Source organism: Peromyscus eremicus, chromosome 3, assembly GCF_949786415.1.
Source record: "Peromyscus eremicus chromosome 3, PerEre_H2_v1, whole genome shotgun sequence".
NCBI classification, from domain to species: Eukaryota; Metazoa; Chordata; class Mammalia; order Rodentia; family Cricetidae; genus Peromyscus; species Peromyscus eremicus.
Window position 1 is genome coordinate 123,170,947 of NC_081418.1, and position 27,986 is coordinate 123,198,932.

The following is a 27,986-nucleotide window of genomic DNA, read 5'->3' on the forward strand; positions in this document are numbered from 1 at the left end:
ACATACACACACACACACACACACACACACACACACACACACACACACTGAATAAATAAAAATATGGTTTTAAATAAACTTTTAAAATAGTAAAACTAGTTTATTCTTAAATAAAATGAGTATTGCATAATGCTAATATGTTCTTGCATTCATTATCTGAGTGAATTCTTAATTTTTTCAACTGTAAGTATTTTAAATAGACTCCTACTAACATAATTATCAGTAGTGGGACTGAAAATAATCTTCCTTAACGAAGCAGCCAAGGACACCCTGAGCTTGTTCTGTGATACACAGGGAGAAGCATGAGTGTGGGGGACATTGGCACCGCTACACACTTTGCTCATCCTCCTGCAAATACTCCTGAGCTTATTTAAACAATTACCCAGGGGTAGTGCACATGGGAGCTAGTTCTTTTGATGTTTACATCAGGAATTGGTTTCTTGCTTACCTTACATGGGATTAGCAAGTCACTAGGGTCCACACATGCACTCCCAAAGGCCTGCTAAGTGGCTGGATTATTTACTTTCCTTGGTGTTGTGACAAAATTCCAGATAAAAGCAACATTTTGGGAGAAGGATTGATTTGGGCTGACAGTTTAAGGGTCCAGTCCCTCATGGCAGGGTAGGAATCAGGACAGGAGTGTGCAGTGCTGCTTGCATCGTATCTACAGTCAAGAAGCAGAGAAAATGAGTGTTGGTGTCTCCTCTGATCTCCTTTTTACTATTCCAGGGTAGCCACTCAGAGAATAGTGTTGCTTGCATTTAGGTGGGTCTTCCCACTTCAGTTAATCTAGACTCTCCCATACTCAGAGCCTCGTCTAGCCGGTGACCCTAAGGCCTCTCAAGTTGACAATGTTAACCGTCACAGTGGCTATAATGTAGGATGACCAACTGTCTCAACTTCCCCATCACTGAGGGATTTCCAGAAATGTGATACTTTCATGAACAGTGACCACGGGGTGGGGGAAGGTGCTAGACACGAAAAGGAGCTGTCTCTAACTTCCCCACCTTGTGTATAAATCACAACATGACACCGTGCCCTAGACATTTATACAATTTTAAAATGTTATTTTAAATCAGGAGGAGTCTGGAAGGGATGAAAATTCATTCGTGCATTGCTTTTCACAATGTTTCCTACATACATCATTTTTTTTTTTTTTACCTCTTTGGGTCTCAACATTTCTTTTTGTAAAATACCACCAAAGACTCTGAAGATCACTTAGCACACAGACACAGAGCTTTCCTACTTTGCATACTTTAAATTAAAACTGAAAAGTATAAAGGATACATGAATTATTTAAAATAACAGCCCATCACATGGTAACATACATAACAAATTTATATGAAAACGGGAGAAAAGAAAGTCCTTAAGCATTAGGAAGCTGCCACACCGAGGTTGGAAGATTCAAGTTCTTCCAGATTTCTGAGTCTGTCTGAATGGAGGCTCTCATTTGTCATCTATTGTTTCTCTAGGAGTAACAAACTTGCCTCATTCATTTTCAAGAAAACATCTGTCAAATTCCACGGTCTGCACCACTGTGCGGTGTCTGCCTGTTGTTCTCTCGGGTAAAAACAGCGCTCACTGGACAAAAGGGCTACACGGCTGCCAGCTCAAGCCAGCGTCAGCATGCCGCCCTTTGAGTCAAGCCCCACATTCGCTGTGTCTCCTTCTGTCTGCATAAGGGATGATATGAGTTTGAATACTATAAATGATCCATTTTATAATTGTAGATTGTACAGCTTGTTAGTATAATATGTGGTGTGAGAACGTAATAAGATTCATTCATCTACTATGTCTTCACCGGAGACATTCCTAAGAGAAAATGACTTTTCTGTTGTGGGTTTGGTGCCCTTCCATGAACTGGTACTACAACGCCAACAGCTTTATGTCTTTACTTTTTGTATCATTTAAAAAGTGGCAATAAAATTAAGCATGTCAGGACTTGTGGCCCCATCCTGCAATCCTATCTACTTCAGAGGATGAAGCAGAAAGAATTCAAAGCCTACCTGGGCTATAGTATGAATTCAAAGCCAGCCTTAGGTAACTTAGTGAGATTCTGTCTCAAAATCTCAAAATTAAGAATCAAAAGGGCCTAGGGATATAGCACAGTGGTATATGTCTGACATATCATGTATGAGGCCCTAGGTTCAATCACAAGTACTATGACAGAGAGGGAGGAGAAAGAGCAAGAGAGGGGGAGAGAAAAGGGGAGAAAGAGAGGGAGAGAGGGAGAGAGAGAGAGAGAGAGAGAGAGAGAGAGAGAATTATTTAGAAAATAATATAGTTCTGGCCTCTCAAAATCCCAGGGGAAGGGAATTTTGGACCACCAAGGGACTATCCATCAGATTTCAATAACACCTGTCATAATTTTTTTCCTTTTTAACCTTCTTACTTCTCTTTACCCTTGAACAAAGTGAGGATAAGTTTGGAGTCGCACATGAATGGACAGGGGTAGATAAGAGACTGTCTCTCCTAGCTAGCCATCCCTAGAGATATGGCCCTCTCTCTTCCCCTCCTGCTGTATGTATTCTCTCTGTCTATAGCAACCAGAATCCTAACAGTCACACTGTTGGGTTATATAGTTCAATGCTATGGATTTTCCACTCTATACTTCATCTATCATCTAAATCTATAATAGACTATCATTGATTACTTAATTGATATTCAGATATTCATTCTTTCTCCTTATTTTCTTATGAATATTCTGCAATATGTTCTGAAAATATTGGGATAGAACCATATGAAATTGCTGTTTGGAGTAAATAAGAAATGATTAAACATTGGGATGGAAAGATGGTCACTGGGTAAAGGGCTTTCAGCACAAGCATGAGGACCTGAGTTTAGATCCTCAGCAACCATATAAAAGCCAGGCATGGTGGCATGAGTCTGTCACCCCAGAGCTGGGAGCAGAGGCAGCTGAATCCTGGGTGTTCAATGGCCAGCTGGTCTAGCTGAAATGGTAATATCTAGGTACACTGGGACTCAGATTAAAAGACTAAGAAGCAATTGAGGAAGACAAACCTGGTATCATTATCTGGCCTCCACATGGGTCTGCAGAGGCAAATGTAACTGCATATACAGGGGCACAAATGCATATAGGACATGTGCATACCTGAGCATGCACACACATACACACACACATACACATCACAACAATAATAACACTAATAACAAAACAAAACAAAAATGACTAAATGTCTTCAGTTGCACTTGGCTCTACCTGATCACAATCAAAGTATTGTTTTCTGTTGCCCGAAGAAAGAACCATATTGTATCAGTTGAAAGAAAACAAACCATTGTTGATTACTTAATTGATATTTGTATACTCATTCTCTTTCTTTTTTTAATAAACATTCAGCAACATGTTCTGAAAATATTTATTAGATTAGAGCCATATGAATTTGCTGTTTAGAGTAGACATTTTAAAATGAATAAACAGCAGGCTGGAAAGAGGGCACAATGCTGAAAACTCACTGCTAATTTGATAAGATTGCTATAAATGCTTAATGGTGTCTAATACTTGAAAGTTGACATGAGGGCAATCTAGCTCTGATGTCTGTCATCCCACCCTATTGATTGTCAAAACTGATTCAGCTGTCTGGCTGGCTAGGCTAGTGATCTCTTCCTCCCTCACTGTCCTGTACATGTCCCTCCTAAAGATTCACTCTATGTCAGAGAGGAAAAACCTTCCCAGAAAGAAGTTGACCATGCTTTGGTCAAGATGAGTAGCTGAGGTCTACTAGAACCTCCTAAAAAATCTCAAATAAGTTAAGGCAAGAAAAGAATTTGTTTCTAGCCTTTAATAATCTGGTAGGGTGGGAGCAGTGATTTATAACTACAAAGTGCTTTAGCTATAACATTTCTCACTGCTTGAATATTTAAGACAGTGTAGGATGCTGTGAAAATCACAGGCTTTGAATCAGAGTAGACCAAGATCTCATCTCTGATCACTCCACTTTGTAACTGAAGATTGAGGATAGTCACAGTTAAGAGGAATTACACTTGTCAAAGCTGTTTCAAATGATTTGGGATTTTTCCTCATTTTTATTAGTTCTTTGATAATTTTTTACAATATATTTCAATCATATTAACTCCATTCTCCAATTCTTCCCAGGTGGGATTACCCTATAATGGGACAACAGTGTTATTATTAGACAATACAGACTAACAAATAAAAAACTCAAAGCTAAGAACACGTCATGTATTTGTAGTTGTTTGACAGTGAGGTCCCATGGACCTCAAAATATTACAGCAATGGAAATACCATTGCTTATGGCTACCTTCTAGAACTTAATGGTAGGACCTTGTTGTTGGAGAACATAGAACATGGAGAAATCAAGTAAGTACTCACCTGGAAGCTTCATCCCTATTGGCTAGCTTCAGTAGTGCTGGCAGGTGCTATGCACACTACCAGAGAAGAGAAAGAATCTCCACTTTTATTCGGCTGTGAGCACTGCAAGCTGCAATAATTCCTGGCCCAGCGAGGCATACCCACTTGTGCAATATTGGCACAAAAGTTATGGGAATAAGCAGCCGCTTAAGACCCACTCTACAAGTTAAAAGTCATAGCTGGTAGCATTATTAGAGCCAAAACCCTGTGATGAGACAAGTCCTAGGCCCTAGGAGAGAACCAACTACTGTTAATAAAGGACCCACCACACACACACAAAAAAAGTCAAGTAAACTGATATCAAAGTTCTAGGAAGCCAGCTATTTGAGAATTGCAAAAGAAAAGCAGCTGACTCAGACCAGACACCCAGGGCTTACAAAAAGAGACAACAGAACCTGCAGTTTCAAAAAGGTTTATCTAAGGGAGAGCTAAGTTCTCCACTTGGCCCCAATGAACTCCCTTACCCCTTCTGTATCTTTACCTACAAAAACCCCAGCATGAAACATTTTTTTATTACTTTTTATTATTAAGAATTTTTCTACTCATTTTACATACCAACTTCAGATTCCCCTCCCCTTTCTCCTCCCACCCCTCTAGCCTTCCCCCCACAACCCACACCCCATTCTCACCTTCTGCAAGGCAAGGCCTTTAATGGGAGTCAGCAGAGCCTGATACACTCAGTTGAAGCAGGCCCAAGCCCCTCCCCCTGCACCAAGGCTGTATAAGGTGTCCCACCATAGGCAGAATTAACATTCTTTTGAACTTTGATCATTAAGGGGACCACCCTGTGCCATGCTTATGGCATGGCCAAAATTCAACATGCCACCTCTCTGGCATTAAATAAAGCCTGCACTGGATGTTTAAGGTCATCTAAATTCTCATCTTTTATTTCTTCCTTCAAATTTTATTCTTACTTATCTTTATAACTACTCAGCTAAACGGTTTGATTTCTATTGAGATAAGATGACATATACCACATACAAGAAAACAAAAATTCCTTTGGCAGATATTTTAATCAAGTATGTGCAGCATGTCAAGTACTGTTGTACTGATGAGCCCTGACCTCCTACAGGTTACAGTCCAGTGCCAGAAGTAGAAGCTAAAATGAACACAAATAACTGAGCTACAGTCCAGTGATAGTATTTGCAGGAAGGATATGTAGAGTGTGGTAAAACATGAGATGTTCCTTGTAGTTGGGTTCATGGGTGGCTTCTCTGGAGAAGGGACACAGGGGCTGAGAAGGAATACATCATGAGCAGACCTGGGGAAGAAAATTCTAGCAAAAAAAAAAAATGAATGAGAAACACAAAGGCAGAGTAAGACAGAGTGTGTAAAGATGAGGAAAAGGAACTAGAGCGTGGAAAAGAGGGAAAGACAGCATAAGATACTGGGAAAGAAAGCCTAGGATGTTCAGAAAGAAATTCTAAAGTGCTGTCCACAAGGTAGGTGGACATTAGGGTAATTGGGCCTTGACGACTATAGGAAGGAGGTTAGACTTGTACGGAAGCGAGTGGGAAACTGGGGAGGCTTTGAAGCTGGAGCATGATCAGATTCCTGTTTGAAAATGCTAATTAAGTCGTTGGGGAGTCAAGTGAGAATTTGTTCCTTCTGGAAACTCAGGCATGGACAGGTGGGGGCGGAGGGCAGAGAGGATGTCAGACGGGTCTGTTTCCAGATCATTACCTTCACAGTCTCCCGTCTGGAGACCAAACAGGGACATCTGCATCCTGCCTGATCTCTGTGGGGTGAGATCACTACTTTTGTGACCTATTTCACAGTATCTGCCTTTTTTGTTCTTGGTACAATCAAGCTTCCCTGGGGCCTAGGATGATGATGTCAATATTTTCCCCAGTGGGGAAATAAAATTAACCCTGGAGCTTTATTGATGAGTTTTGAAGATCTGCTTCTCAGAGATAAAAAGCCTTCCCACACATTAGACAACTGGCAATTTCAACTCTTTAAGAGTCATTGGAGTCTACTGACGGTGTCAAATGGGGACATGCTACAAATTCATTTTGGCCTTCTGTGTGTAACTGCTTTGTAAACAGACTGGATGGAAGAAACATCCCAGAAATGGCAAGAGTCTTGTGTACCAACTTCAAGGCTGTTCAGGCACAGAAAGAGGAAGAGGCTGCCTGATTGGTCAGCTGATCAGCAGGGGTAGTCCTCAGCAACTGGATGAGAGATACTGATGGAAGGTCACCCACATAGAACCATTGCAAGTGGGGCCGAGGCTGGAGACCTTACTAATAGGGCTTGTCCTAGCATGCACAACGCCATGGGTTCTATCCCTAGTGCTACAATAAGAAGAAAAGAAACATCATAAGTTAAGCTGAAGTGGGAATTGAAGATAACAGTGACCTTGAGTTTATGAAAATGAGTTTGGTAATGTCACAACGTTATGAGGCTCTATGGTCTCAAATGGAAAATGAATGAGGACACATACAATCTGTTAACATTTGACCCTCTAGAATATTCAGTATGCCAGATTTTTGTTTCTTCTGGGATTCATGGGACTGAAATTATCTTAGCTGGTGAATATTATACAGGTAAAGATCATCCCCCAACTCTCTTCCAATATCATTCACAGAATAACTGGAGTGCTTTTTACCCTGACTGGATTCTCCTGAGAGATATTTGCCTAAAACTTCAGGTGTATAGCATATTTGCAAGGATGAGCTCAGAATCTAATTCTTCAGAAGCTAAATATTTGCAAACACTCATTCACTCAACAAATATTCACTGAGTAGCTGTAGTGCACAAGGCATTATGCTAGAGATGGGTAAATATATCTGAACAAACCAGACATCACCTACATTCTCATGAGAATGTACAGACACAGAGACACAGACATGTAGAGTTAGAGTATTTAGTATTAGGTGTCATGAACAGCAATTTAGTCTCTCATCTTTGTGTAGATGAGGAAACTGAAGCCAAGGGGTGGCCTTCCCAACAGTCCACAGGTCACAGACAGAAGACGTGAGTTATGCATAATTTAAAAATATATAAAATCAGTCTAAGGGCCTTGGAGATAGCTTAGTGGGTAAGGCACTTTACCTTGTAAGCAAGAGGACCAGACTTGGATCCTCATCCCCATTAAAATGCTGGATGAGTTGTCAGCCCACCTGTCATTCCAGGACTCTGATAACATAGGCTAGATAAGCTTCAGTTTCAACTAAAAAAAAAAAACTGTTACAATAGGTAAGATGGGGGGGCAATCAAGAAAGACTCTCAATTTCTATTGTGAGTCACATTCAAAGCCATAGGCACATGCACACACATGTGCCTACATGTGTGTAAATATGCATGTATACATGCATGAACACCACACACACAGACACATGCCAAGTATAATAAAATAAAATCCATATGGATATGTACATGTCAGTTCACTTCACTGGCTTCCTTTAGTCTAAAGTCCAGCGGTGTGCTAAAAAAGGTGCTGAGTGGTTGGTCAGGGTCTCAGAAGTAATGGTTAAGCCCATGTGCCACCTGAAATGCAAAGAAGACAGAGGAGAAATGACAGATTAATAAAGGGACACCCAGTATCCCATGTATAATTTCCCTCAGTGAAAAACATGTCCTGTGAGACTACGTGTTCAAAGAGCTGCCAAGTCAGGAGCAGAGAGACAAAAGGACATGCTGGTGATAGCTGCTCATGGCTGTGACCTTCATTCATGCCCTCATGTTGGGAAGAAAACGTGTGTGTTCCCAGGGTGGCTTGGTGAGGAGGTTTGGAGATTTGGAAGAACAAGTCACTAGCCCAAACCTAATAAAGCTCAGAAAGCCCTGACCCAACTCTTCTCATGACCAGTGTCTGTCTCTTGTTTGACTTGAGTCAACATTCCTTTTGCCACAGTCTCTAAATCCTACCCCTCTGAAGACCAAAGTGCTGTAACCTATTGGTAGTACAATTTGACCTGATCTGAATACATTGACAGTGCCATCTGACCAAAGCTGACATTCATTTTATTACATTCTTATATCTTGGTTTATAGAGATGGATATTTTGCTGAAAAAAAAAAACACACACACACACTTGATCACAGGACACTGCCATGACAGACTGCAGGGGCTTTATATGAGAAGCAGTGCATTCATCATTTAATCTTTCAACTCTGGAAGTCAGAAACACATCTGGCCCCAGAGTACAATGAGGTACAGTGGATCTGACAATTGGCTTACTGACTCATCTCTTTCTCTTCTTCCCCTCTTCTTCCTCCTCCTCTTTCCCCTCCTCTTCTTCTACCTCCTCTTCCTTTTCTCCCTCTCTTTCTTCTTGTGATGGTACCAGGGATTGAATCTAGGGCCTCTAGTCACTCCACTTTTAGCTCCTGATTCTCATTTTAATGGATAGTCCAGTCCCATCCTTGCCTCCACCTGTATGCACTGAGAGTTCCTTCAATGTACCAGATATCCTTGAGTTTCCTAGTAACTGGAATGAATTTGAAGGCCATTAGCACTCTACTAAGCTGCCTCTTAAAGTCAGCAAAAGGCTGTCCTCACAGAGTCCCTTCTCAGTGGACTGACAGTCAAGCAAGGAAGTTTTACACCCTGTCTCTGATACTCATTTGGGAAAATCATTGTAACAATGTAAATCTTGGGTTCCCCTCCTTAGATCACATGCAGCGTCATCTCTTTGTTCACAGAAAAGAGTGAAGTCTCAGAACAATTATGCAAGCTCCTGCTTGCAGTCCCACATGATTCAAGGATGGTGATATCGCAAGGATTCATAGGAGGCCTTGGGACAGGAAACGGAACCTGCTATTTTCTATTAAGAATAATCCTCATTGTTTGTCATATAAAAATTAAAATTTAGATGCAGTGATTTAGAAAACACTGAAGAATTTCAGGATGGTAAAACAGAATCTTAACCCAAGTGCAGAGTCCTGCACGACCCCCCCATTCCAGAAGCCCTTCAAGCTGGCACTGTCTATCAATGCAAACTGAGAAAATTCTGTTGTAGTTGACTGTCTCCAATAGAAATACCCAGAAAGTTATTTTAAGCAATTAGATCCCCAAAATATCACTGAGTCGGCTTCATGATATTCCCTTATATTTGTAAGATACAGCTTACAGATTGTGTATATGTGTGTTGTATATGTATTTGTGCATGAGCAGATATGAACACAAGTACACATGTGTGTATACATGCCTGTATACACACACGCCAAATATCAAATGTCTTCCTTGGTTACTCTCCATGTTGTTTTCTGAGACAGGGTCTCTCCTTGAACCTGGAAATTTGTCTAGACTAGATGGCAAGCAAGCTACAAGGATGTATCTCTCTCTCTCTCTCTCTCTCTCTCTCTCTCTCTCTCTCTCTCTCTCTCTCTCTCTCTCCCTCCCTCCCTCTCCAAAGACCCATAATGGTATTATAGACACATAGTGCCATTTTCAGGTTCTAGGTGTATAGTAGTGATCCATGTTCAGACTCACATGTTAGTAAAGCAAGAATTCTATCCACTGAGTAATATCTCCAGCTTCAAACTGTTTTATGATGGGTTGAATGTACATTTCTGTAACAGATACATCACTAATTCATTACAGCACTGTGAATAGCTTATCTGTGCTCAAAGTCATACATTCATCTCAATTTTCACCTCCTTCTCTAAACACCATGTGGAGACCTCCTCGAGAAGAATATGAGCCAGCCCTTTCTCAACACCTTATGGTTCATTTCTCATGGATTGGATAGTATGCCTATTTGTCGTGGTATGGTGAAACAATTACCTAAATTTTTCCAGTATAATAAAAACTGAGGAGTCAGAAATTGAGATAAAGACCTGATAAAACTAAGAAACAGCAGAGAGTCGATTCGCTGATCATCTCTCCACATTTTTCCCAATCCACCAGCACTGGAAATTCTCCCCAGAATCCCTTTTCTCTCTTCCCCTTCTTCTCTAGTAGACCTCCTCAATCCTCCAAAAACTCTATGGCTAATTCTAGACAACCAATCACTGACTCCATCCTTTGATTCAAGATGGCTTTATTGGCACAGTGGAATAGCTATATGAACAATTCTCCCACAACACTGAGGTCTCATTCCTCATCAATCACCATGAAATTCATTCAAGCCCTGCCAACTCATGTCATGACAAGCAAGTTCACCAGCTGCTAAGGCCACTGTCTGTACAATCATGCCTAATTGGTAGGAAACATTGGTCTCATTATAGCCCAGCCAGTGATGTTCAATTATCTGTACAAATGAAAGAGAAAGTATATAAAATCCAAAACAATGTATAATTTAAAAACCACATTGGTGACTGTGGAATTTTCTTCGTTCATATTACATTCCTATCAACCATGGTATGCGTATGATGTGACAAGACCCTCTGTGGAAGATACAGATGCAGAAAACTAAGCCAGAAGAACTAGAGACTCCCTAGACAAGAACATGTCCACACTTACAGAGCCTGCAGATAACAATTCTGTCTTTCTCCTGCTATAAAGCAGGGTGAGGGAGGTACAAAGATCAAGAGCTGCTGCCTCCTACAGCTCTGTTCAGACAGGGGATTGGAACAGGAGATTTCCTCCTGAAACTAGGGGTGGCTGAGGGCCAGTTTTCACTTTGCAGGTCTAGATTCTGTATTAAAAGCACAGGTGAAATGTTAAGGAAATTGTTGAAAGCATAGTATCTATTTCATAACTTTTGCTCCCATGTGTACATGTTCATGGATGTATGTTTATGGGTTGATAAGTGTACATGCCTATATGTGTATGTCTTTGTGTGTCTGTGTGTCTCTGTGTGTGTGTGTGTGTATTTGTACAGGATTTTAGAAACCAAAGGTTGATGACTGGTGTCTTCCTCAATGGCTTGCCCTTGTATTTTATGAGACAAGTTCCTCACTAAATCTGTAGCTTGCTGATTCAGCTAGGCTTGCTGGACAGTGAATCCCTGGGATCCTCCTGTCTCCCTCAACTTGGTGCTGGGATCAGGCATGCACTGTCATGCCCAGCTTTTCCTTGAGCACTAAGGATTGAAATCAGGTCCTCATGTTGGCATGGCAAGGACTTCACTAACTAAGCCATCTTCCCAGCACAAAAATTGTGACTTTTGATGTGCAGGCAAATCAAGTTCATAAGAGTGGTAACCATCAGCTGTTGTAAGTTTGAGCTATGCACTGCATCAGTAAGTAGGGCTTAGCATCAGCATGGTGCTCTGCCAGTCACAGAGAGTGTTAACAACACACACACACACACACACACACACACACACACACACACACACACACACACACACACAAATAAAGAATGTAACAGTCATCTCCCTTTTGAGAAGCGCAAACAGCCAATTTGGGAGATAAAAGTCAGTTCCCCCATGCCCTGAACTCCTCTGGGGCATGTACAGTCTGTTTGCCTTTTATCTCTCTTTCTGAAATAAAATATCTTCATGCTTTTTCCATGCTGTTAGAGGAAGTGCCAGATCCTTAAGGTTGCTCATGAAGCATGGCAGGGAATAGATTAAGGATCAGAAAACTTTTGTGCAAAGGCCCAGAGAGTAAACATTTCTGCCTTTGCATGCTGTACAATATCTGGGACAATTTCTCTGCTCTGTGCCTGCAGTACTAGGGTAGCTAGTCAGTGAAGAGACCCAACTGTAACCCAGTGACACTTGACACACAAGCAGCAGGAAGGCAGGCTGGCAGCAAAGCTTCCTCACTCTTGGTACACACATCACAAACTTTGTGCTTTCTCGTGACCTAAGATCTTATTACATTTTTAATCACAAAAAATATACTGTATGCATAGCTATATAGTTACTTATATACATTGTGCACAGATAAGCAGTCATTTACATAAAATAAAAATAAATATTTTAAAAAAGTAGAAAGTACAGAGACACATGAAAACAGATCCCTGAATCAGACTTCAGGTAGACTAGGGTGGTAAGTATACTTAAAAATCTCTCCCAATTTAAATCTGTTGCCTATGGCCTCCTGGAGAGTTGGTTTGGCTCTACAAGATAGACTTCAATGATTAATAGGTGGTGCTTGCTATTCGAAAAGAAGCGGACAAGTACCATGTACTTTCTATGTCTGCTCTGATACCTCATTTACCCTGAGGAGGCCCTGTCTCTTTGTCATTATTTCCTATCTCTTTGGATTAGTTTCCTGTCCATCCACAGAGCTTCTGTAACAGAATAACACAGACTGCATAGCTTATAAATACCTGAAATTTATTTCTCAAATAAGACAAAAGAAAAGAATCTATTTCTTGTGGTTTGGGAGGCTGGAAGGTCTCTGGGTTCTAGAAGATCCCATAACTAGTAAGGACTCATTTGGTAGTCCATAAACATTCTTCATATGTCCTGTCCTCACACAGAGGCAATAGGGACAAAGGCAAATTCTGAGGACTCATTTATGATGCTACCAGTTTCATCAACCTAATTGCCTCCTGGAGGATTCTGGTCCTAAACATCATCATCATGGGCTTTAGGATTTCAATGCCTGAATTTGAAGGGAGTCACATTCATTCTATAGCATTTTCCACTCATACATTTTATTACTCCCTCTTTGAGGCTTGATAAGACCATAGGAATATTAAGTTACATTAGATATATATTTTTGTTTGTGCTGCTGTTGTTTTGAGACAGTGCCTCGTGTACCTCAGATTGGCCTCAAACTTACTATGTAGTTCTGGACAGCCTTAAGCACTTGAACTCTTGTCTCTACTTCCTAAGTTCTGAAATTAGAGGCATAGGCCACCATACCCAGTTAGGCAGGGTTAGAGTTCAAATCCAGGACTTCCTATGTGCTAGGCAAGCACTCTGCCAGCTGAGTTTTATCCCCACTCTGATATATGCTAATTAATAAATACAGAATCGGGCTCCATTTTAAATACCAGGCAAGACAGGAAACAAAACTCATGTTCCTTCCCCTTAGTATACCCTGCCCCCAGTTCCTTTCTTTCTTCCCTCTGTCCCTTCTCTTCTTCCTTTTCCCCCACAAAACTCTGTAAAAGCAGCTTCCAGGAGCAAGCAATGATCTGTGAAGAGAATCTAGCCACATAATTTACGTTTCAAGTGCACCATGGGATTTTATACTTCCACACTGGCAGCAGCTGTGGGGCTGCTCTTCTCTGATGACATATGCACCATAAGGCAGAATTTTTTTGTTGTCAGAATCACTGAGCTAAAAAATCAGGGGGTGTTTGCCTAAACTCAGAGAACTTGTCATATCAACTGCCACTGAGCAGGCGCTGCAGATGAGATTCTAACCTGCCTCTTGGAGGGTGATATGTCAGACCTGTTGAAAGAACTGGAATAGTCAATAACTCTAAAATGAAATAAGCTACATTCTCAGAAATGCCTTGCTTTACACTATGGGCAGTCAGGGAAATATAGACAAGTGATGGACGACTCCTGCATCCACACAGCCCCAACCGATCATGCCCTCCTTTGTCACAAGCAGTATGTGGCATGCGTGAAGACAAGGCACAGTCCAATACTCTTTGTGGAAGGTTCAGATGCATGTGGAACTTGACGGCAGAAAACATACACATGGGCCTTAAAAGGCCAAACAAGATATGGTCATCAGGACAAGGAGGTGAATTGGCTTCAACTGGCTGGCATTAGGAAGGACTTTTTGAAAAGCTACATTTTATTTATTTATTTATTTATTTATTTTACAACTGGACTGCAGTTTCCCCTTCCTCCTCTCCTCCCATTCCTTCATGCTCATCTCCCCTCATCCCCTCCCCAATCCACTCCTCCTCTTTTCTGTTCAGAAAGTGGCAGGCCTCCCATGGGTATCAACAAAGCATGGCATATCATGTTTTCATAGGACTAATCACCTCCCCTTGTGTTAAGGTTGGTCAACACAATCCAGAATTAGAAATAGGATTCCCAAAGCCAGCCAAAGTGCTAGGAACAGCCCCTGCTCCCACTGTTAGGAGTTCCACAAGTCGAATAAGCTGCACAACTGTGACATATATGTAGAGAACTAGGTGTGTCCCATGCAGGCTCCCTGGTTGTTGGTTCAGATTCTGTGAGCTCCTATGAGTACAAGATAGTTGTTTCTGTGAGTTTTCTTATGGTGTCCTTGATCCCTCTGGCTCCTACAATCCTTCTTCCTTCTCTTCAGCAGGATTCCCTGGGCTCAGCCTAATGTGTGGCTGTGGTTCTCTATCTTGTTTCCATCAGTTGTGGATAGAAAGGCTGGATAAAGTCTCTCTAAAGACAATTGGGGTAGTCACCAGTCTATGAGTATAACAGAATATCATTAGGCATCAATATGTTGACATTTGTTTCTCCAATTGTGTTTGCTTCTATCCTAGATGTATCCTAGATCTATCCTGGGCTATATTTGATGTAAGTTTTAAAATCTAAGTGGGATCTGGCAATGGGAGATAGGTCAGTGGATAAAGCATTTAGTGGGGAAGCAGAAGGGTCAGTGTTTGGATTCCCACATAATAGTCAAGTACATACGGCTGTCTCTTACAATTCTAGTAGGCAGATGGGGAATTGCCAGAGCTATCTAGATTATTAAGAGATCCTCAACCCAGTAAACAAAATGGAGAGCTATTGAGGAATACACAAGTTAATTTTGGATCTCCACAAGCTTATGCACAAATGTACACACACACACACACACACACACACACACACACACACACACACACCTGTACACACATATTTGCACACAAGTAAGCATTTATATGAACATCCACAGATACATGCACACAAAAAAATTTTAAAAAACAAGTATTATCTTAAAAAGAGCTTAATTCAAAAGCCACAGACTTAAGACTCAGATTAGATTATTTTAGTCTTTGGCCATGAGAAGAGCAGGCAGCCAACAATACGAAGCAATGCTCTGAAACCGAGCATTAGCAATGTAGGATTCAATGGTAGGAGCAAGCAGTTGAAGGCAATGGGACCAAGTGAGCAACCATCAGATCATCTGTCCTTGGTGAAGGCAAGAAAAAGGGGGAAATGGGTAGGTTAGACATTTCAGGAAAGAACAAGCAGCATAGGACATGGTGTGAAGAAGGCAAGATTCAGGACGGGTGATCGGGCTGAAACTGTGCCAATAAACAAGGCCCTGAATGCTGAAAGACAAACAAGCTTACCTTTGGGGGACAGGAGGGAAGAGAGCTAATGAGTTCTACTTTGAACATACTGAACTGAGGTACCTATGAAATGCCCAGACTGCTCTATTGAACTGAAAAGGGGAGGGGGGCATCTGAGTGTTATCCTCTAGTCTAAGACCAAGTTTCCTAGTTGGTGGAAAGTCCTACATCTCAGAACATCACCAGGGACATGGAGCAAACGAAGAGCTGAGAAACTGCCAGAAAAATGTCAGGCGTAGATAACATGAGAGGAAATTGCTCTTATAGTGGAGGGAGGAAGTGAAGACAACAGAAGATAAAAGAAAACATGCCAACAGAACCCTCCCCCAAAATATTCTGAATTTCCTTTTCTGGACACTCTTCAAAGCAGAGAAGAATGACCTCCTTGTCATTATTTTTCTTTAAATTTTTATTCCATTTATTTATTTTCAGTATATATCCACCTGAAGTATGTGCAGGACAAAGAACAACGTGCAGGCATTTGTTCTTTTCTTCTACCATGTGGCTCCTGTGAATTAAACCCAGGTTGTCAGACTTGGTAGCAATCGCCTTTACATGCTGAAGCATCTGGATGGTCCTTCACTGTCTTTGTTAAAGGCTTGATTTGTAACGGGGTAAAAGGGAAGAGAAGCAGCACAATTAGATAGTCTGGCCTATTTACAGACTATGTATTAGTTATGAGATGACAGCTACCCAAGGAATCTGATTTCAATTGTCAAGTGGGATAATGATAATGCTGGTGATTTGGTGGTGATGGTGACAGGGATGATGATGATGATGATGATAGTGATGTAGAATGAGAATAATAGTGGTAATGGTGATAAGAGGGATGGTGGTGATGGTAATGATGGAGATGATAGTGGTGATGGTGATAATGTTGGCATGATGATGGGAATGATAGTGATGATGATGTTGGTAGGAATGATAGTGATGATAATGGTGATAGGAATGATGATGGGAATTATGATGGTGGTAATAGTGATGATAGCAATGATGATGATAATGATTAATGCATATTCCATGTTGGGGAGTCTTGCTAAATAAAAGTTTATATGGCCTTGAATCACTCAAATATTTACATTCAAATGCCACAATACTGTGTGAACCCCATCCAAAGAACTTAAATTTTACAAAGAGCTACAGCTACAGATGGGGAGGGTCAGAAAACAAGAGTGGTAGATAATAAACTAATCAAGCAGATGAATCACTTTAAATGCCTAGGAAGCCTCATTAGCCCAAGAGGGAAAGAAACCTGAAGCTAAGAGATTAAAATTTATTACAGTGAAGAAGGACATTAAAGAAGATTTATAACAGTGTCCCAAAGCCGATTATTAAATTTGGCAAAGCAACTTGGCTATAGAAAATTGGAAGATAAAAAAACAACATGGCAGTCACTGTTATGGGTAAATTGCCCTTTGTTCTTGAGTCTTAGAGAAAAATATTTCAATTCTGAAAATGTACACACACACATTATCCTTAGTGATCAATGATCAGAATTTACTTTTGAAAGAAAAAGAGCTATTAAAATGGGGTCTAAGAGGATGTTCAGTGGATAGAATGGCTGTTTTGCAAGCATGGGAAACTGAGTTCAAATCCTTGTACTCACCTGTAAGCCAGGAACATCAGGGCATGTCTGAAACCACTAGTGCTAGCTGTGGAGCAGGTGGAAAGGAGGGATTTGAAGTGTATTAGCTACCCAGCCTGGCTGTGTTGATTGTCTCCCCATGCACTGAGAGATCCCACCTCAAAAAGTAAGGTGGGGAGTAATTGATAGCTGTAAGTTGACCTCTGACCTTCATGAACTCATACATACACAAAAATAAGTATGTATACTATACACACATGAGTTCTCATGTGCACATGCACACACACACACACACACACACACACACACACACACTCACACACACACACTAAAAGAGAAAAACATATCAAAAGAATTAAGAAAGCCCCAAACTCCAATTAAACATTTAGTAAGATAGAAATCAGTAGAAAATGTTGCATGAAAAGGAACCTTGGGACATAGAGGAGTAGAGCACTTACCTAGATATTCTGTGAATAAAAACTTTTAAAGGGGCCTGTACCTTCCATTGGCTCTTCTGCAAGGCTAATCAACAGATTATAACTCTGATGATTATGGAAAGGTTGGAATGTTGGAAGTCCAGAGCTGGATTTTGTTGTGGCATGTTCAGCTCCTGTAGTAGCCTTTTATTGTTCTTATTGGTATCTGACCTGGTAAATCACCTGGAATGTACAAGCACAACACTAGTTTCCCACCACAGAGCAAAGAATGCTGTCAGCTAGCATCAGACGCCTCTAACATGTGCCACAGCTCTGCTTTAACCCTCCTACCTATTGTTTCTATCAATGTATTTGAAAAGTGCCTTGATTTAGACTTTTATTTTTCTATTCCCATAAAAACTTCTTGAAACTGCCTCCACATTGGAACACGGAATTTAAGGTGAACTAAATCTGTATTCTCTAGCCATGGTCACTTATATTTGGCTCCAGAATAAATTCACTTATCCCCTTTGACATGAGAAATGTGTTTTTGTATCCATTGTTACAAGATGTAGAGTTCAGTACTCAACACTGAAGCAAAGCAAACAAGAAGAGCCAACGAGAAGAAAAGGGGACCTTGGAATGCAAGTTCATCCAAATCAAAAGAGTCATGCCAATGGAATTTTCCCCTCCAAATGTGGGTCCCACTGACATTCATTCTTTGCGTGTTTGGATCAATTAAAAGTCTTGATTTGCCAGCAATGGAAAACAGAATAGTTCATGAGGAATTCGTAAATGTCTTACAGTCTAAACTAGGAAGCTCTAGGGCTAACAGTATATTTGAATTCTGCATCAAACAGTGGCACAGTGACCTCCAAACAAAACTCTCTATTCCCTTTGTCTCCAAACTCAGCTCTGCTTTCTTCTTTATAAGATTTCTTTTTCACATACTCTCCTCCTGCTCGTCTTAAAGTAGTTGCCACAGGTTCAGACCTTACCACCCAGCCTCCCACAGTGGTCAAAGGTAAGCCTTGGATTTGATGCTCAGAGGGTTGATTTGAAAGATCTGTTTATTGAAAGATCATTACTATGATTCAGGGGACAGGGTATGATAGTTGGCATTAGTCAATATGAGCCCAGTGGAAATTGAATTGTATGAGTTAAGAGTGGTGAGAAGTGGTTCCCCACTAAAATGTGGAGGTTTGTGTTCACCCTCCAAAGCACAAAATAGTGTTTTTATTCATTTTGATTTTCATTTTTCAAGGGGTTGGGCATTGTTTTGAAACAGAGAGAGAGAGAGAGAGAGAGAGAGAGAGAGAGAGAGAGAGAGAGAGAGAGAGAGAGAGGAGAGAAAGAAATTGAGTGTGTAGGGAGATAAGGGGAATCTGGGAGGTGATGGGGTAGAAATATATTAATAAATGTAATACATTAAAAAAATTAAAAGAAGACAGGCCTTCCCTAAAGTAACAACCTTAATTCTGAAAACTCTACCTTTTATTTTACTCAAGACTCTTGTTACTAACATTTTCATTAATTGCACTTGGCTTTGATCAGTGAAAATGTTAAATACATATTATCTAGTCCTCCCCATCCTGAAAGTCTCAGTTACAGTGGAGAAAAGTCATTGGATAATTTCTAATCATTCTCTGTCCAGTTGGAAGTAATTTCATTTTTTTTGTAGATAAACTGTTCTTAAGAAGACAGTAACATTACCCATATTTAGGACTGTAAATGTTCTGTCCATGCATCCTTGTAAAGGGAGTCTTCTCTGTCCCACCCCATCCTGTAGCCACTACTAAGTAATCACTCAGAGGCTTAATATTAATTACAAAATATTTGGCCTATTAGGTCAAGCTTATTACTAACTAGCTCTTACATTTAAATTAACCCATTTATATTAATCTGTGTACTGCTCTGAGGCTCATAGCCTTTAACTCTATCCCATTTTGTATGTCTCACTTGTTCTCCATCTGGCTCACAACTCTCTGAACTCTACTCTACTTTTCCCTGTATCTCCATTTGGCTTTCCCAACCAGCTTTATTCTGCCTTGCTATAGGCCAAATAAGCTTTTAGTATCAAACAATGAGAGCAACACACATTCACAGCATACAGAAGGATCCTCCCACAACATGGCCTATGAGCTTCTGTGAGGACTAGTACATAAGGAGCTGTCTGTGAGTTGCTCTGGTCACTGCCTAAGCCTCTATATTGCCTGCATTTACAATACTTGGACTTCAGGAGGCAAGGTCTGCACATGTCCATCACAGCCTACTAAATCTAAGTGCAATTGATAATGTTCAGAACATTAAGACACTCAACACATCCCAGGAGAAATGGCTATGAGCACTGTGACAGTTCTTCAGTGCACTTGGTAAAGCAAAGCACATTCTGTTACGAAAGACAATAGAGTGTGAGTCCCAGAAAGAAGAAAGGTGTGTGCAGTTCACCTGCCAAGGCATCTCTACACACTGACACATGATGCCTTTCTTTAAAATCTATGAAGAAAAGTTACATGTTGTTTCTATACTGTATTTTTACAGTCTCTAACTGCAAATGGGAATCCAGATGGAAGGAAAGGCTAACTTTCATTGCAGATAGGTGAAGCCACTCATCTTAACAGGGGTCTGGGGGGAAATGCATTGTATCATCCCTCAAGCTGGGTCACTTTTCTTCAGAGAGAGTGCAGAGAGATTCTACACACAAGGCCTGGTCCCTAACCAGGAAGGGACATGTGTTCTTTGTTTGATACCATGTTCCCACCTTCCTTCTTCCTGTACTGCCCTTTGCCCTGTGGAAGAAAACCTCTACACAAAATAACTAAGAGAGAGGACATTGGTAGAAACTCCCATTCCTTCGCAGAATCCTGGGTCTGATTTATTAGAAGCTGGTTTAAAATATGAAAATGTTAACAGAAATGTAAATCAAAACAAAGACCAACCATAGCTGGACATGGTGGAACATGTCAGTAACCCTAGCTTGGCTATTCTGTAATTTGCTCTGTAGACCAGGCTGGCCTCAAATTCAAAGCATTCCAGCCTCTGCCTTCTCAGTGCTGGGATTAATGGTGTACACCACCACATTTGACTCTAAGTGTTTCTTTAATTCATTTACACAAGTTGGAAACTTAGCTGGGTAGGATCTTGCCCCAAGGGCATCACTCTCTTTATTCAATTTCTTGATCTGTTTGTCTCCTTGCTCAGCTTGCTCCCTTTCATTATAAATCTTCATTAGAGTTACCACTAATAACCACATGACAAAGTCTATACTAGGCTGTTTTGAGATTTCCTCTGCCAATGGAATTAATCTAAAACTCTTTACTTTAGCCTCAGGCAGATTCTTAAGTCAAGGGCAAAAAGCAGCCACATTCTTCACCAAATTATTACAAGAATGATCTCTAAGCCACATACTAATATTCTTCTCTGTAACCTTTTGAGCAAGGCCCCCACAGTTCATCAAATCACACACAACACCTCAGCACCACTGTCTTCCATGCTCCTACTAATATGGCCAATTAAGCAACATTAACACATTCAACTGCTTCTAATCCACAGTCCCAAGGTCTATATTCCTTCAAACAAAAGTATGGTCCAGCCTATTACAACAATACCCCAATCCCTGGTACCAACTTCTATCTTAGTTAGGGTTTCTATTGCTGTGAAGAAACACCATGGCCACAGCAATTCTTATAAAAAAAACATTTATATTAGGTGACGGCTTACAGTTTCAGAGGTTCAGTCCATTATTATGGCGAGGAGCATAGTGACATGCCAGCAGACCTGGTGCTGGAGAAGGAGCTACTACATGTTGACATGCAGGCAACAGGAAGTAGGCTGTCTCACTGGACTTGGATTGATCATATAGGAGACCTCAAATCTTGCCTCCACAGAGACACATTTCCTCCAACAAGAATATTCCTACTCCAACAAAGCCACACCTCTTAGTAGTGCCACTCCCTTTGAAACCAGCAGAGACCCCCCAGCCATATACCTGCCTCTTCCATAGGAATCACAAGGAGTGCCCAACCACATCCACCCACTTACTGGCTAAAGGTCCACTGATGCCTGCCACTTGTCAGATACCCACTGTCTATCAGTCTCCAAATACTGCTCTTTTTTTTTCAATCTCTGCTTTATTCTAGTTGACTGACAGTGAACTGGAGCTCAAAGAGATCAAATAACTTGTCCTTGTTCAACAACATTGGCAGAGGTGGCCTTGTGCAATTGTCCCCTTTTTTCCATCTTGTTTGTGTCAAACCTATGTTGTTTGCTTCATCTCAACATCTCAATGACAGGAAAGAAGCACCCCAAAGTCACAAGGAAGCACAAGGACCTGTTCTTTCAGCAGCCTGGTCACAAAGATGACACTCACCTCTGCTGTTTGTTCAAGAGTCATATGATACCTTACAAGATACTTTACGGGTATCTTCCTCACTTTTTGACTCACAGAATCTGGAGGTCCCTGGTTCAGGTAAGCTGGCTGGCCAGTGAACCCAAGGAGGCATCTGACTTTGCCTCACAGTACTGGGGTGACCAGAGCCCCTGTCCCAGTTTTTGATGTGGGTCTGGGGATCTGAACTCAGGTCTTCACACTTGTGCAGCAAGCACTTTTTTGACTAATGATTCTCCCCAGCCCTTGGGACTAACATTTAACAAAGAAAATATCTCAGGTCACTGTGTGGCTTCAGAAACCAAGTCCTCAAAAGCCTTGCTTTCTGTTCCAGGACTCTCATTCTTGAGTTAGTTGTTCTGGGTTAGTGCCAGACATGCTATAAAAATGCCGTGTGTCAGGAAACCAAGGGTTCCTGACAGCAGACACACTACGAACAAGACAGGATGGAGGTATGCCCTTCCCAGACAGGCTCTACTCTTGACTGTGGTCTCATAGGGCCATGGGCAGGACCAATTGAAGAAACTTCTCCACATGGCACAACCCAAACATCACTCAAGCTGGGAAATGCCGCTTACCTAAAGGGATAGAACTGAGTATTACCTAAGATACCTTCATGTTCAGATATGAGAAAAGAACAGCTTTGGGGAGAGAAGCCATGTGCTTCTAGAGGCTTTGTTGATTCTTACAGTACCAACTCCAGAACTAATGTAGATGGAAAACAATAGACTGAGATCCTCACTAGGAAAAGGGTAAGCAGAGCCTTGGAATGATGATTCAAGGGAACTATTTTTGCATAGTGTAGTTATTACCTGTTAATTGGATTAAAGGTCTTCCAAATGCACAATGAAGAATGGCAGGAGAGTACTCATACAAGTTCTAAAGAAAAATGTATATGAGGGAGGATCACCGTGGATGACCAGCTGTTGGAAAGTTACATTAAATAACCATAAAATCACTATACAAAGACGGACTGTGGTCTGTCCTCTTGAAGATGGTAAGCAGAGAAGATAAGAGGTGGTTCTTTCTATGAAGGAGATGAGAGACTGGTTGTAGGGTTGAGAACCACAGATAGACCATATCTATTTGGAGACTCACATGAAATCAAATACAGATCAAAATGATAAAATGTTAGGAGCTGGCGAGATTACCTAGTGACTAAGAACACTTGCTGCTCTTCCAGAGGACCCAAGTTCAGTTCTTAGCACCCACATAGTGGCTAACAACTATCCATAACACCAGTCCTAGGGGATACAATGCCCTCTGTAGGGACCAGGGATGAACATGGTACAAATGCATACCTGCAAGCATAGCACCCATACACATGAGAGAGAGAGAGAGAGAGAGAGAGAGAGAGAGAGAGAGAGAGAGAGGTGGATAGATAGATGTTAGATAAATAAAATAAAATAGCATGAGACCACCTGCAATAGGAGATGAGCAAGATATATGTATAGAAGTCCAGGGACATTCAGTCATGTCCGTGTGCCTGAGATAGCTGATGGTACCTGGATAAAAAAGAGGAGGTGAAGATAGAACTCCACAAAGGCACAGGGCCTCTGTCCAGGGACCATAGGTAACCATGTGAATGACATAGCCCCTCCTCATCCTTTCTACAATTGACTTGGTTCATTCAATCCCATGAACCTTGGTTGATAAGTCACTGAGACTATATTCTTATTGATGCTTGATGCTGGCTTCTGTTATCTAAGATACAGCAGAAGTTCTGACACCCACTGCTTCTTTAAAGATAAGAGCAAGCTAGAGAGATGGCTCCATGATTTAAGAGTGCTTGCTGCTCTTTCAGAAGACATGATTTTGGTTCCCAGGCCCCACATTGTATGACTCACAACCACCTATAACTCTGGTTTCAGAGCATCTGATGCCTTCTGGCTTCTGTGGACACCTTAACACATGTTGTGCACGTGTATATGCACATGCACATTTGGGCACATGTGAACACACATACTTATATACATATAAATGAAAATAAATCTTAACGATAAGAGCTAATTTGGAAGATTGAGAAGAACCACTCTGTATATAACATAGGATCAGTGGCACTGCATTTAGTGCAAGGATGAGATAAGTAAATAGCAGTGTGTAGAGAAATCAGGAATGCCTGATGAACATCTAAAGGAAAGAGGAGCTCTTAGTATGTAAAGTGAGGGTCATTCTCAGGAAGAAATAGGTGAGATTCCGAAGTATAAAAGCACAGAGAAAAAAGACGCTATCTACAGAAGGTGGATACAGGTAGGTGAAAGATGAACAAAGTGTGAGAAAAGGATATGGATGCTACCACATGGAGGAAAAGACTCTATAGACAAGACATGGGAAACCATCTTCTCTACATGATTATCTTTGATATGGCCTCATCCACATCAGAATGACTTTAGAATTTTAAAAACTTAGTGTTTCTGTTGCTTGAGGAAGTTATTCTGCAGAGCAGGAACATGCAACAATATGAATGCTTGGATGTTTAAGAACTCCAAGAGAAGTACAGCAGCTGGGATGTGTGCAGAAGAATAATCTGTTATGTGTGGAAATGAGCACCATACGTTTGCAGTGATGGGGGGACTCTCAGGAAGCTTCATTGCAGCACCATGAAAAATTGGAGCAGAGAAACTTTTCCAGCCAAAAGGGAGAAACGTGATGGATTCTTTTAATTTTCTTGAAGCTCAAATGTTCCCTCGCATATGCCAGTGTCACAGGAGGGAAACAAAAGCGGATGGGTATTGGCCTCATGCTCTTTTGAAAACCTAAATGAAGCCACTTATTGTGCCAGAAAAGTAATCCAATCATTTATTAATGGCTGTATTATATATGAGTGTGTGATTTCAGGCCTGATATATATAATAGAGTCTTCACTGAGGCATGGCAATGTGTACCCATGGGAGAACACTTATCTGTTGAGGAAGACACACTAAGTTTGACAAGGGTGTTCTGTATGTGCCATGGCCACCACCCTCACATGGGCTCTACAGTACTGACTTATGCAATGGACAGCTGAGAAACTAATGTGTACAGATAGAGTAAATGACTTGCCCCAAGGCATCCATCTGACTAGATTTCCTTTTATTATAAATCCATGTCCAAGGTTATTTCTGATACATCAAGATAACTTCTGAGGCAGTTCATCTTCATTGTCAACTTGATAGAATTTAGAATATCAGGGCTTGTCTGTGAGGGAGGGTTCAGAGATATTGAACTGAGCTGGGAAGACCCACCTCAAATGTAGGCAGCAGCATCCCCTGGACCAGGATTCTAGACCAAACAAAAAAAAGTGAGTCAAATACCAGAAGGCATCTCTTTCTGCCTCCTGGCTGTAGGTAGAGTGGGACCATCTGCCTCATGCTCCAGCAACAACCCTTCCCCAGACATAATAGACTGCACCTTAAACCTTAAACCACAAGGCAAAATCAAAACCAACCCGCTCTTTCTTAACTCTCTTTGATCAATTACTTAGTCACAGAAGAAGAAGAATAACTAAAAATATTAGTTACCCAAAAATCCACCCTCTGTCCAGGCAAGATGGCTCAGTGAGTAAAGAGCTTGTGTCTAAGTCAGATGACCTGAGTTTAATCCTCAGAACCCATGTGATGAAACAATCAAACTTACAAGTTGTTCTCTGACCTCCATATGTACAACATGGTATGCACATGCACCAGCCCACATTCCTATTCTCCTACAATCATAAATGAATAAATGAATAACTAATTAAAAGTCCATTCCACTCCTGGCCTTGGTTAACGGCCTCCAATGGCTGTTTATTGTCCATGAGATAAAGACCCAACATTCTTCACAGAGCATACACATATAAACGGGCCTTCATGCACCATTCTCACCTCAGTCTTTACCTTCAGCTTCTTCATCACATCCTTATCCCCACCATGTTTGCAGGGCCCCATCCTCAGAGGATACTTGTGCAGTGATGTGAGAAACAGGAAGAACGCCTCCAACCCAAAATTTAGAACTACAAAGTGCTCCTAATTCTGGAGCATTGCAAAAGTCATTCTGACGTCATAAATGGAAAGCCCCACACTTGACCTTGAGTGGGGGCTGCCGAGAAAATGCAGGTGCACTAACAACTTTCTGCTAAGCTGTGTTTGGTCTATGTGTATAAGGTGTATGTAAAACAAACATAGAGATAACCTACAGCTCAAATTTATCTGCCAAGGAGTGTTCTCCCCTCTTACATTATAGCCCATAAATGCTCAAGATGGGAGCCATATCTTCCCTGTCTCTGCAGTCTGAATCCCAGCTCAACTGAACCATAGACTATATGTTTAGTTAATCTAGATTTAAATACATTATATTATTAATATGTCTATATGGACACTCACAGCCATCTATCTCAACTGAACTGTGAGATTTTTAAAAGCCCAGGTTCACATCCCTATGTCCTTATTCTGACTCAGGTAACTTACTGTTTCCTATCCTCAACACTGTTGGCTATATCATTGCTCACTGTGTGTACAATGTTCTGGTTACAGCTCCATCAATGGCCTCTACTCATCATGCTATATCAATTGTCCTCCTCATTTATGACCATTGAAAATATGTTTAGACTTTGCTAAATTTCCCTGGAGAACAAAATCAGTTTCCCTGTCTGACACCTATACTCAACCATTCTTTCCTGAAAAGAACCACGTATTTGAATGTACCTCTTATCCAAGTCATTTATCATTTTCCAAATGATACAAATATACTGTCTTATTGATGCTTCTGATAGTTTCCAACTTATTTTCGTGTTCACTTTATATTTGAGATTCAAACTGAGGTACTCAAAATCTAGGGCCAGAACTCTTGATCTAAGTATATAATTTGGAAAAGTTACTAAATTTCTCTAGTGTTGTTTTCCTCAGTTATAAAGTGGATATGGGATAGGATTAAATGAGATAATTATAGTACAAAAATGGCTCAGGAAAATGGATACACTTCCATGTTCTAATCAAGTACATTTGGAAGGACAGGTTGAATATTTCATTAAGTCTTGAAAGTTAAATATTACAGGAAATCATTTGTTTAACCCTTTTTCTCTGAAATGATTATTGGGTAAACATATCCCCATTTAAATGATGAATTACATGACTCCTTAATTTAATCAGAACTTGTTAAAGAAAAGACTAATTTTTCTAGGTCTTTTGATGGTATTCAGGAAAGGTGATGTCATCTTTAATGTTACAAGCATCTTTCTGGGTGCTAGGCAGTCAGAAATTATCTTGAGACATCAACATAGTTCTTTGGGGCAGATTGGAGGTTAAAGGGGAGATTCAATGGGTAAATAATATGATTTATGTTGTTCAGAATACGAATTCTAACATGCCCACATATGCACACACCTGCACACATGCATGTACATACACACACACACACACACACACACACACACACACACACATCAAGATTGCAATACCTCCTATTCAAGAGAAAGACCAAAATAGAAATGTAACAATATTGCCATAAACATTTTGACCCAATGAACCAGCCAAGCCAAGCTATGAGAGGATTTTTTGTCCCATCCATGGAATCTCAAGCACAGTTTAGATTTATGGTCATGGCTCAGATGTATTGGTTGCAAGCTAGAAAGTTCAGCAAGAGCACAGATGGACTGAAGATTACAGAGAGTTAGTCAAAAGTGATAGAGAAAAAAAATTCATCTTCACACCACCAAACCTATTCAGCCAGCAGGTAAACTGCAGACTGAGAAGTCTTCTGAAAACATGCTTCTCTTTCAGAGTCTAATTCTTTTTTCCCCATTGGTGTTGTGGAATATTTGTTTACACTGTGTGAAGATATGTCACTGTGATTGGTTTAATAAAGAACTGAATGGCCAATAGCTAGGCAGGAGAGAATAGGCAGGAATTCTGGGCAAAGAGAGGAACTTGGGATGAATCTAGGCTGGTATACAGGAGCTTCCAGCAAGATGCAGAGTAAGTCAGACATAAAGAATGGAAGAGAGATAAAAAGCCACGTGGCAGAATATAGATTAATAGAAACAAGTTAATTTGAGTTATAAGAGCTTGTTGGGGAAAAAAACCTAAGTTAAAGACCAAGCTTTCATAAATAATATAAATCTCTGTGTCATTATTGGCAGGGTGGCAGTCCAAGAAAGTTCAATGAGAAAGCTTACTACAC

General features: G+C 40.8%; 1 long non-coding RNA gene across 2 annotated transcripts; it reads right to left on the bottom strand.

Moving 5' to 3' along the window:
* Window positions 1-24,902: 24,902 nt before the first annotated feature.
* On the bottom strand, window positions 24,903-25,813 carry LOC131906042 (uncharacterized). Of its 2 annotated transcripts, none has more exons than XR_009378111.1 (2): window positions 25,706-25,813; window positions 24,903-25,112 (listed from the first exon to the last, which is right to left on the bottom strand). It is a non-coding gene; the product is annotated as an uncharacterized LOC131906042 (long non-coding RNA). The 2 variants fall into 2 exon arrangements; XR_009378112.1 differs by having other exon boundaries at window positions 25,694-25,813.
* Between the last annotated feature and the right edge of the window lie 2,173 nt (window positions 25,814-27,986).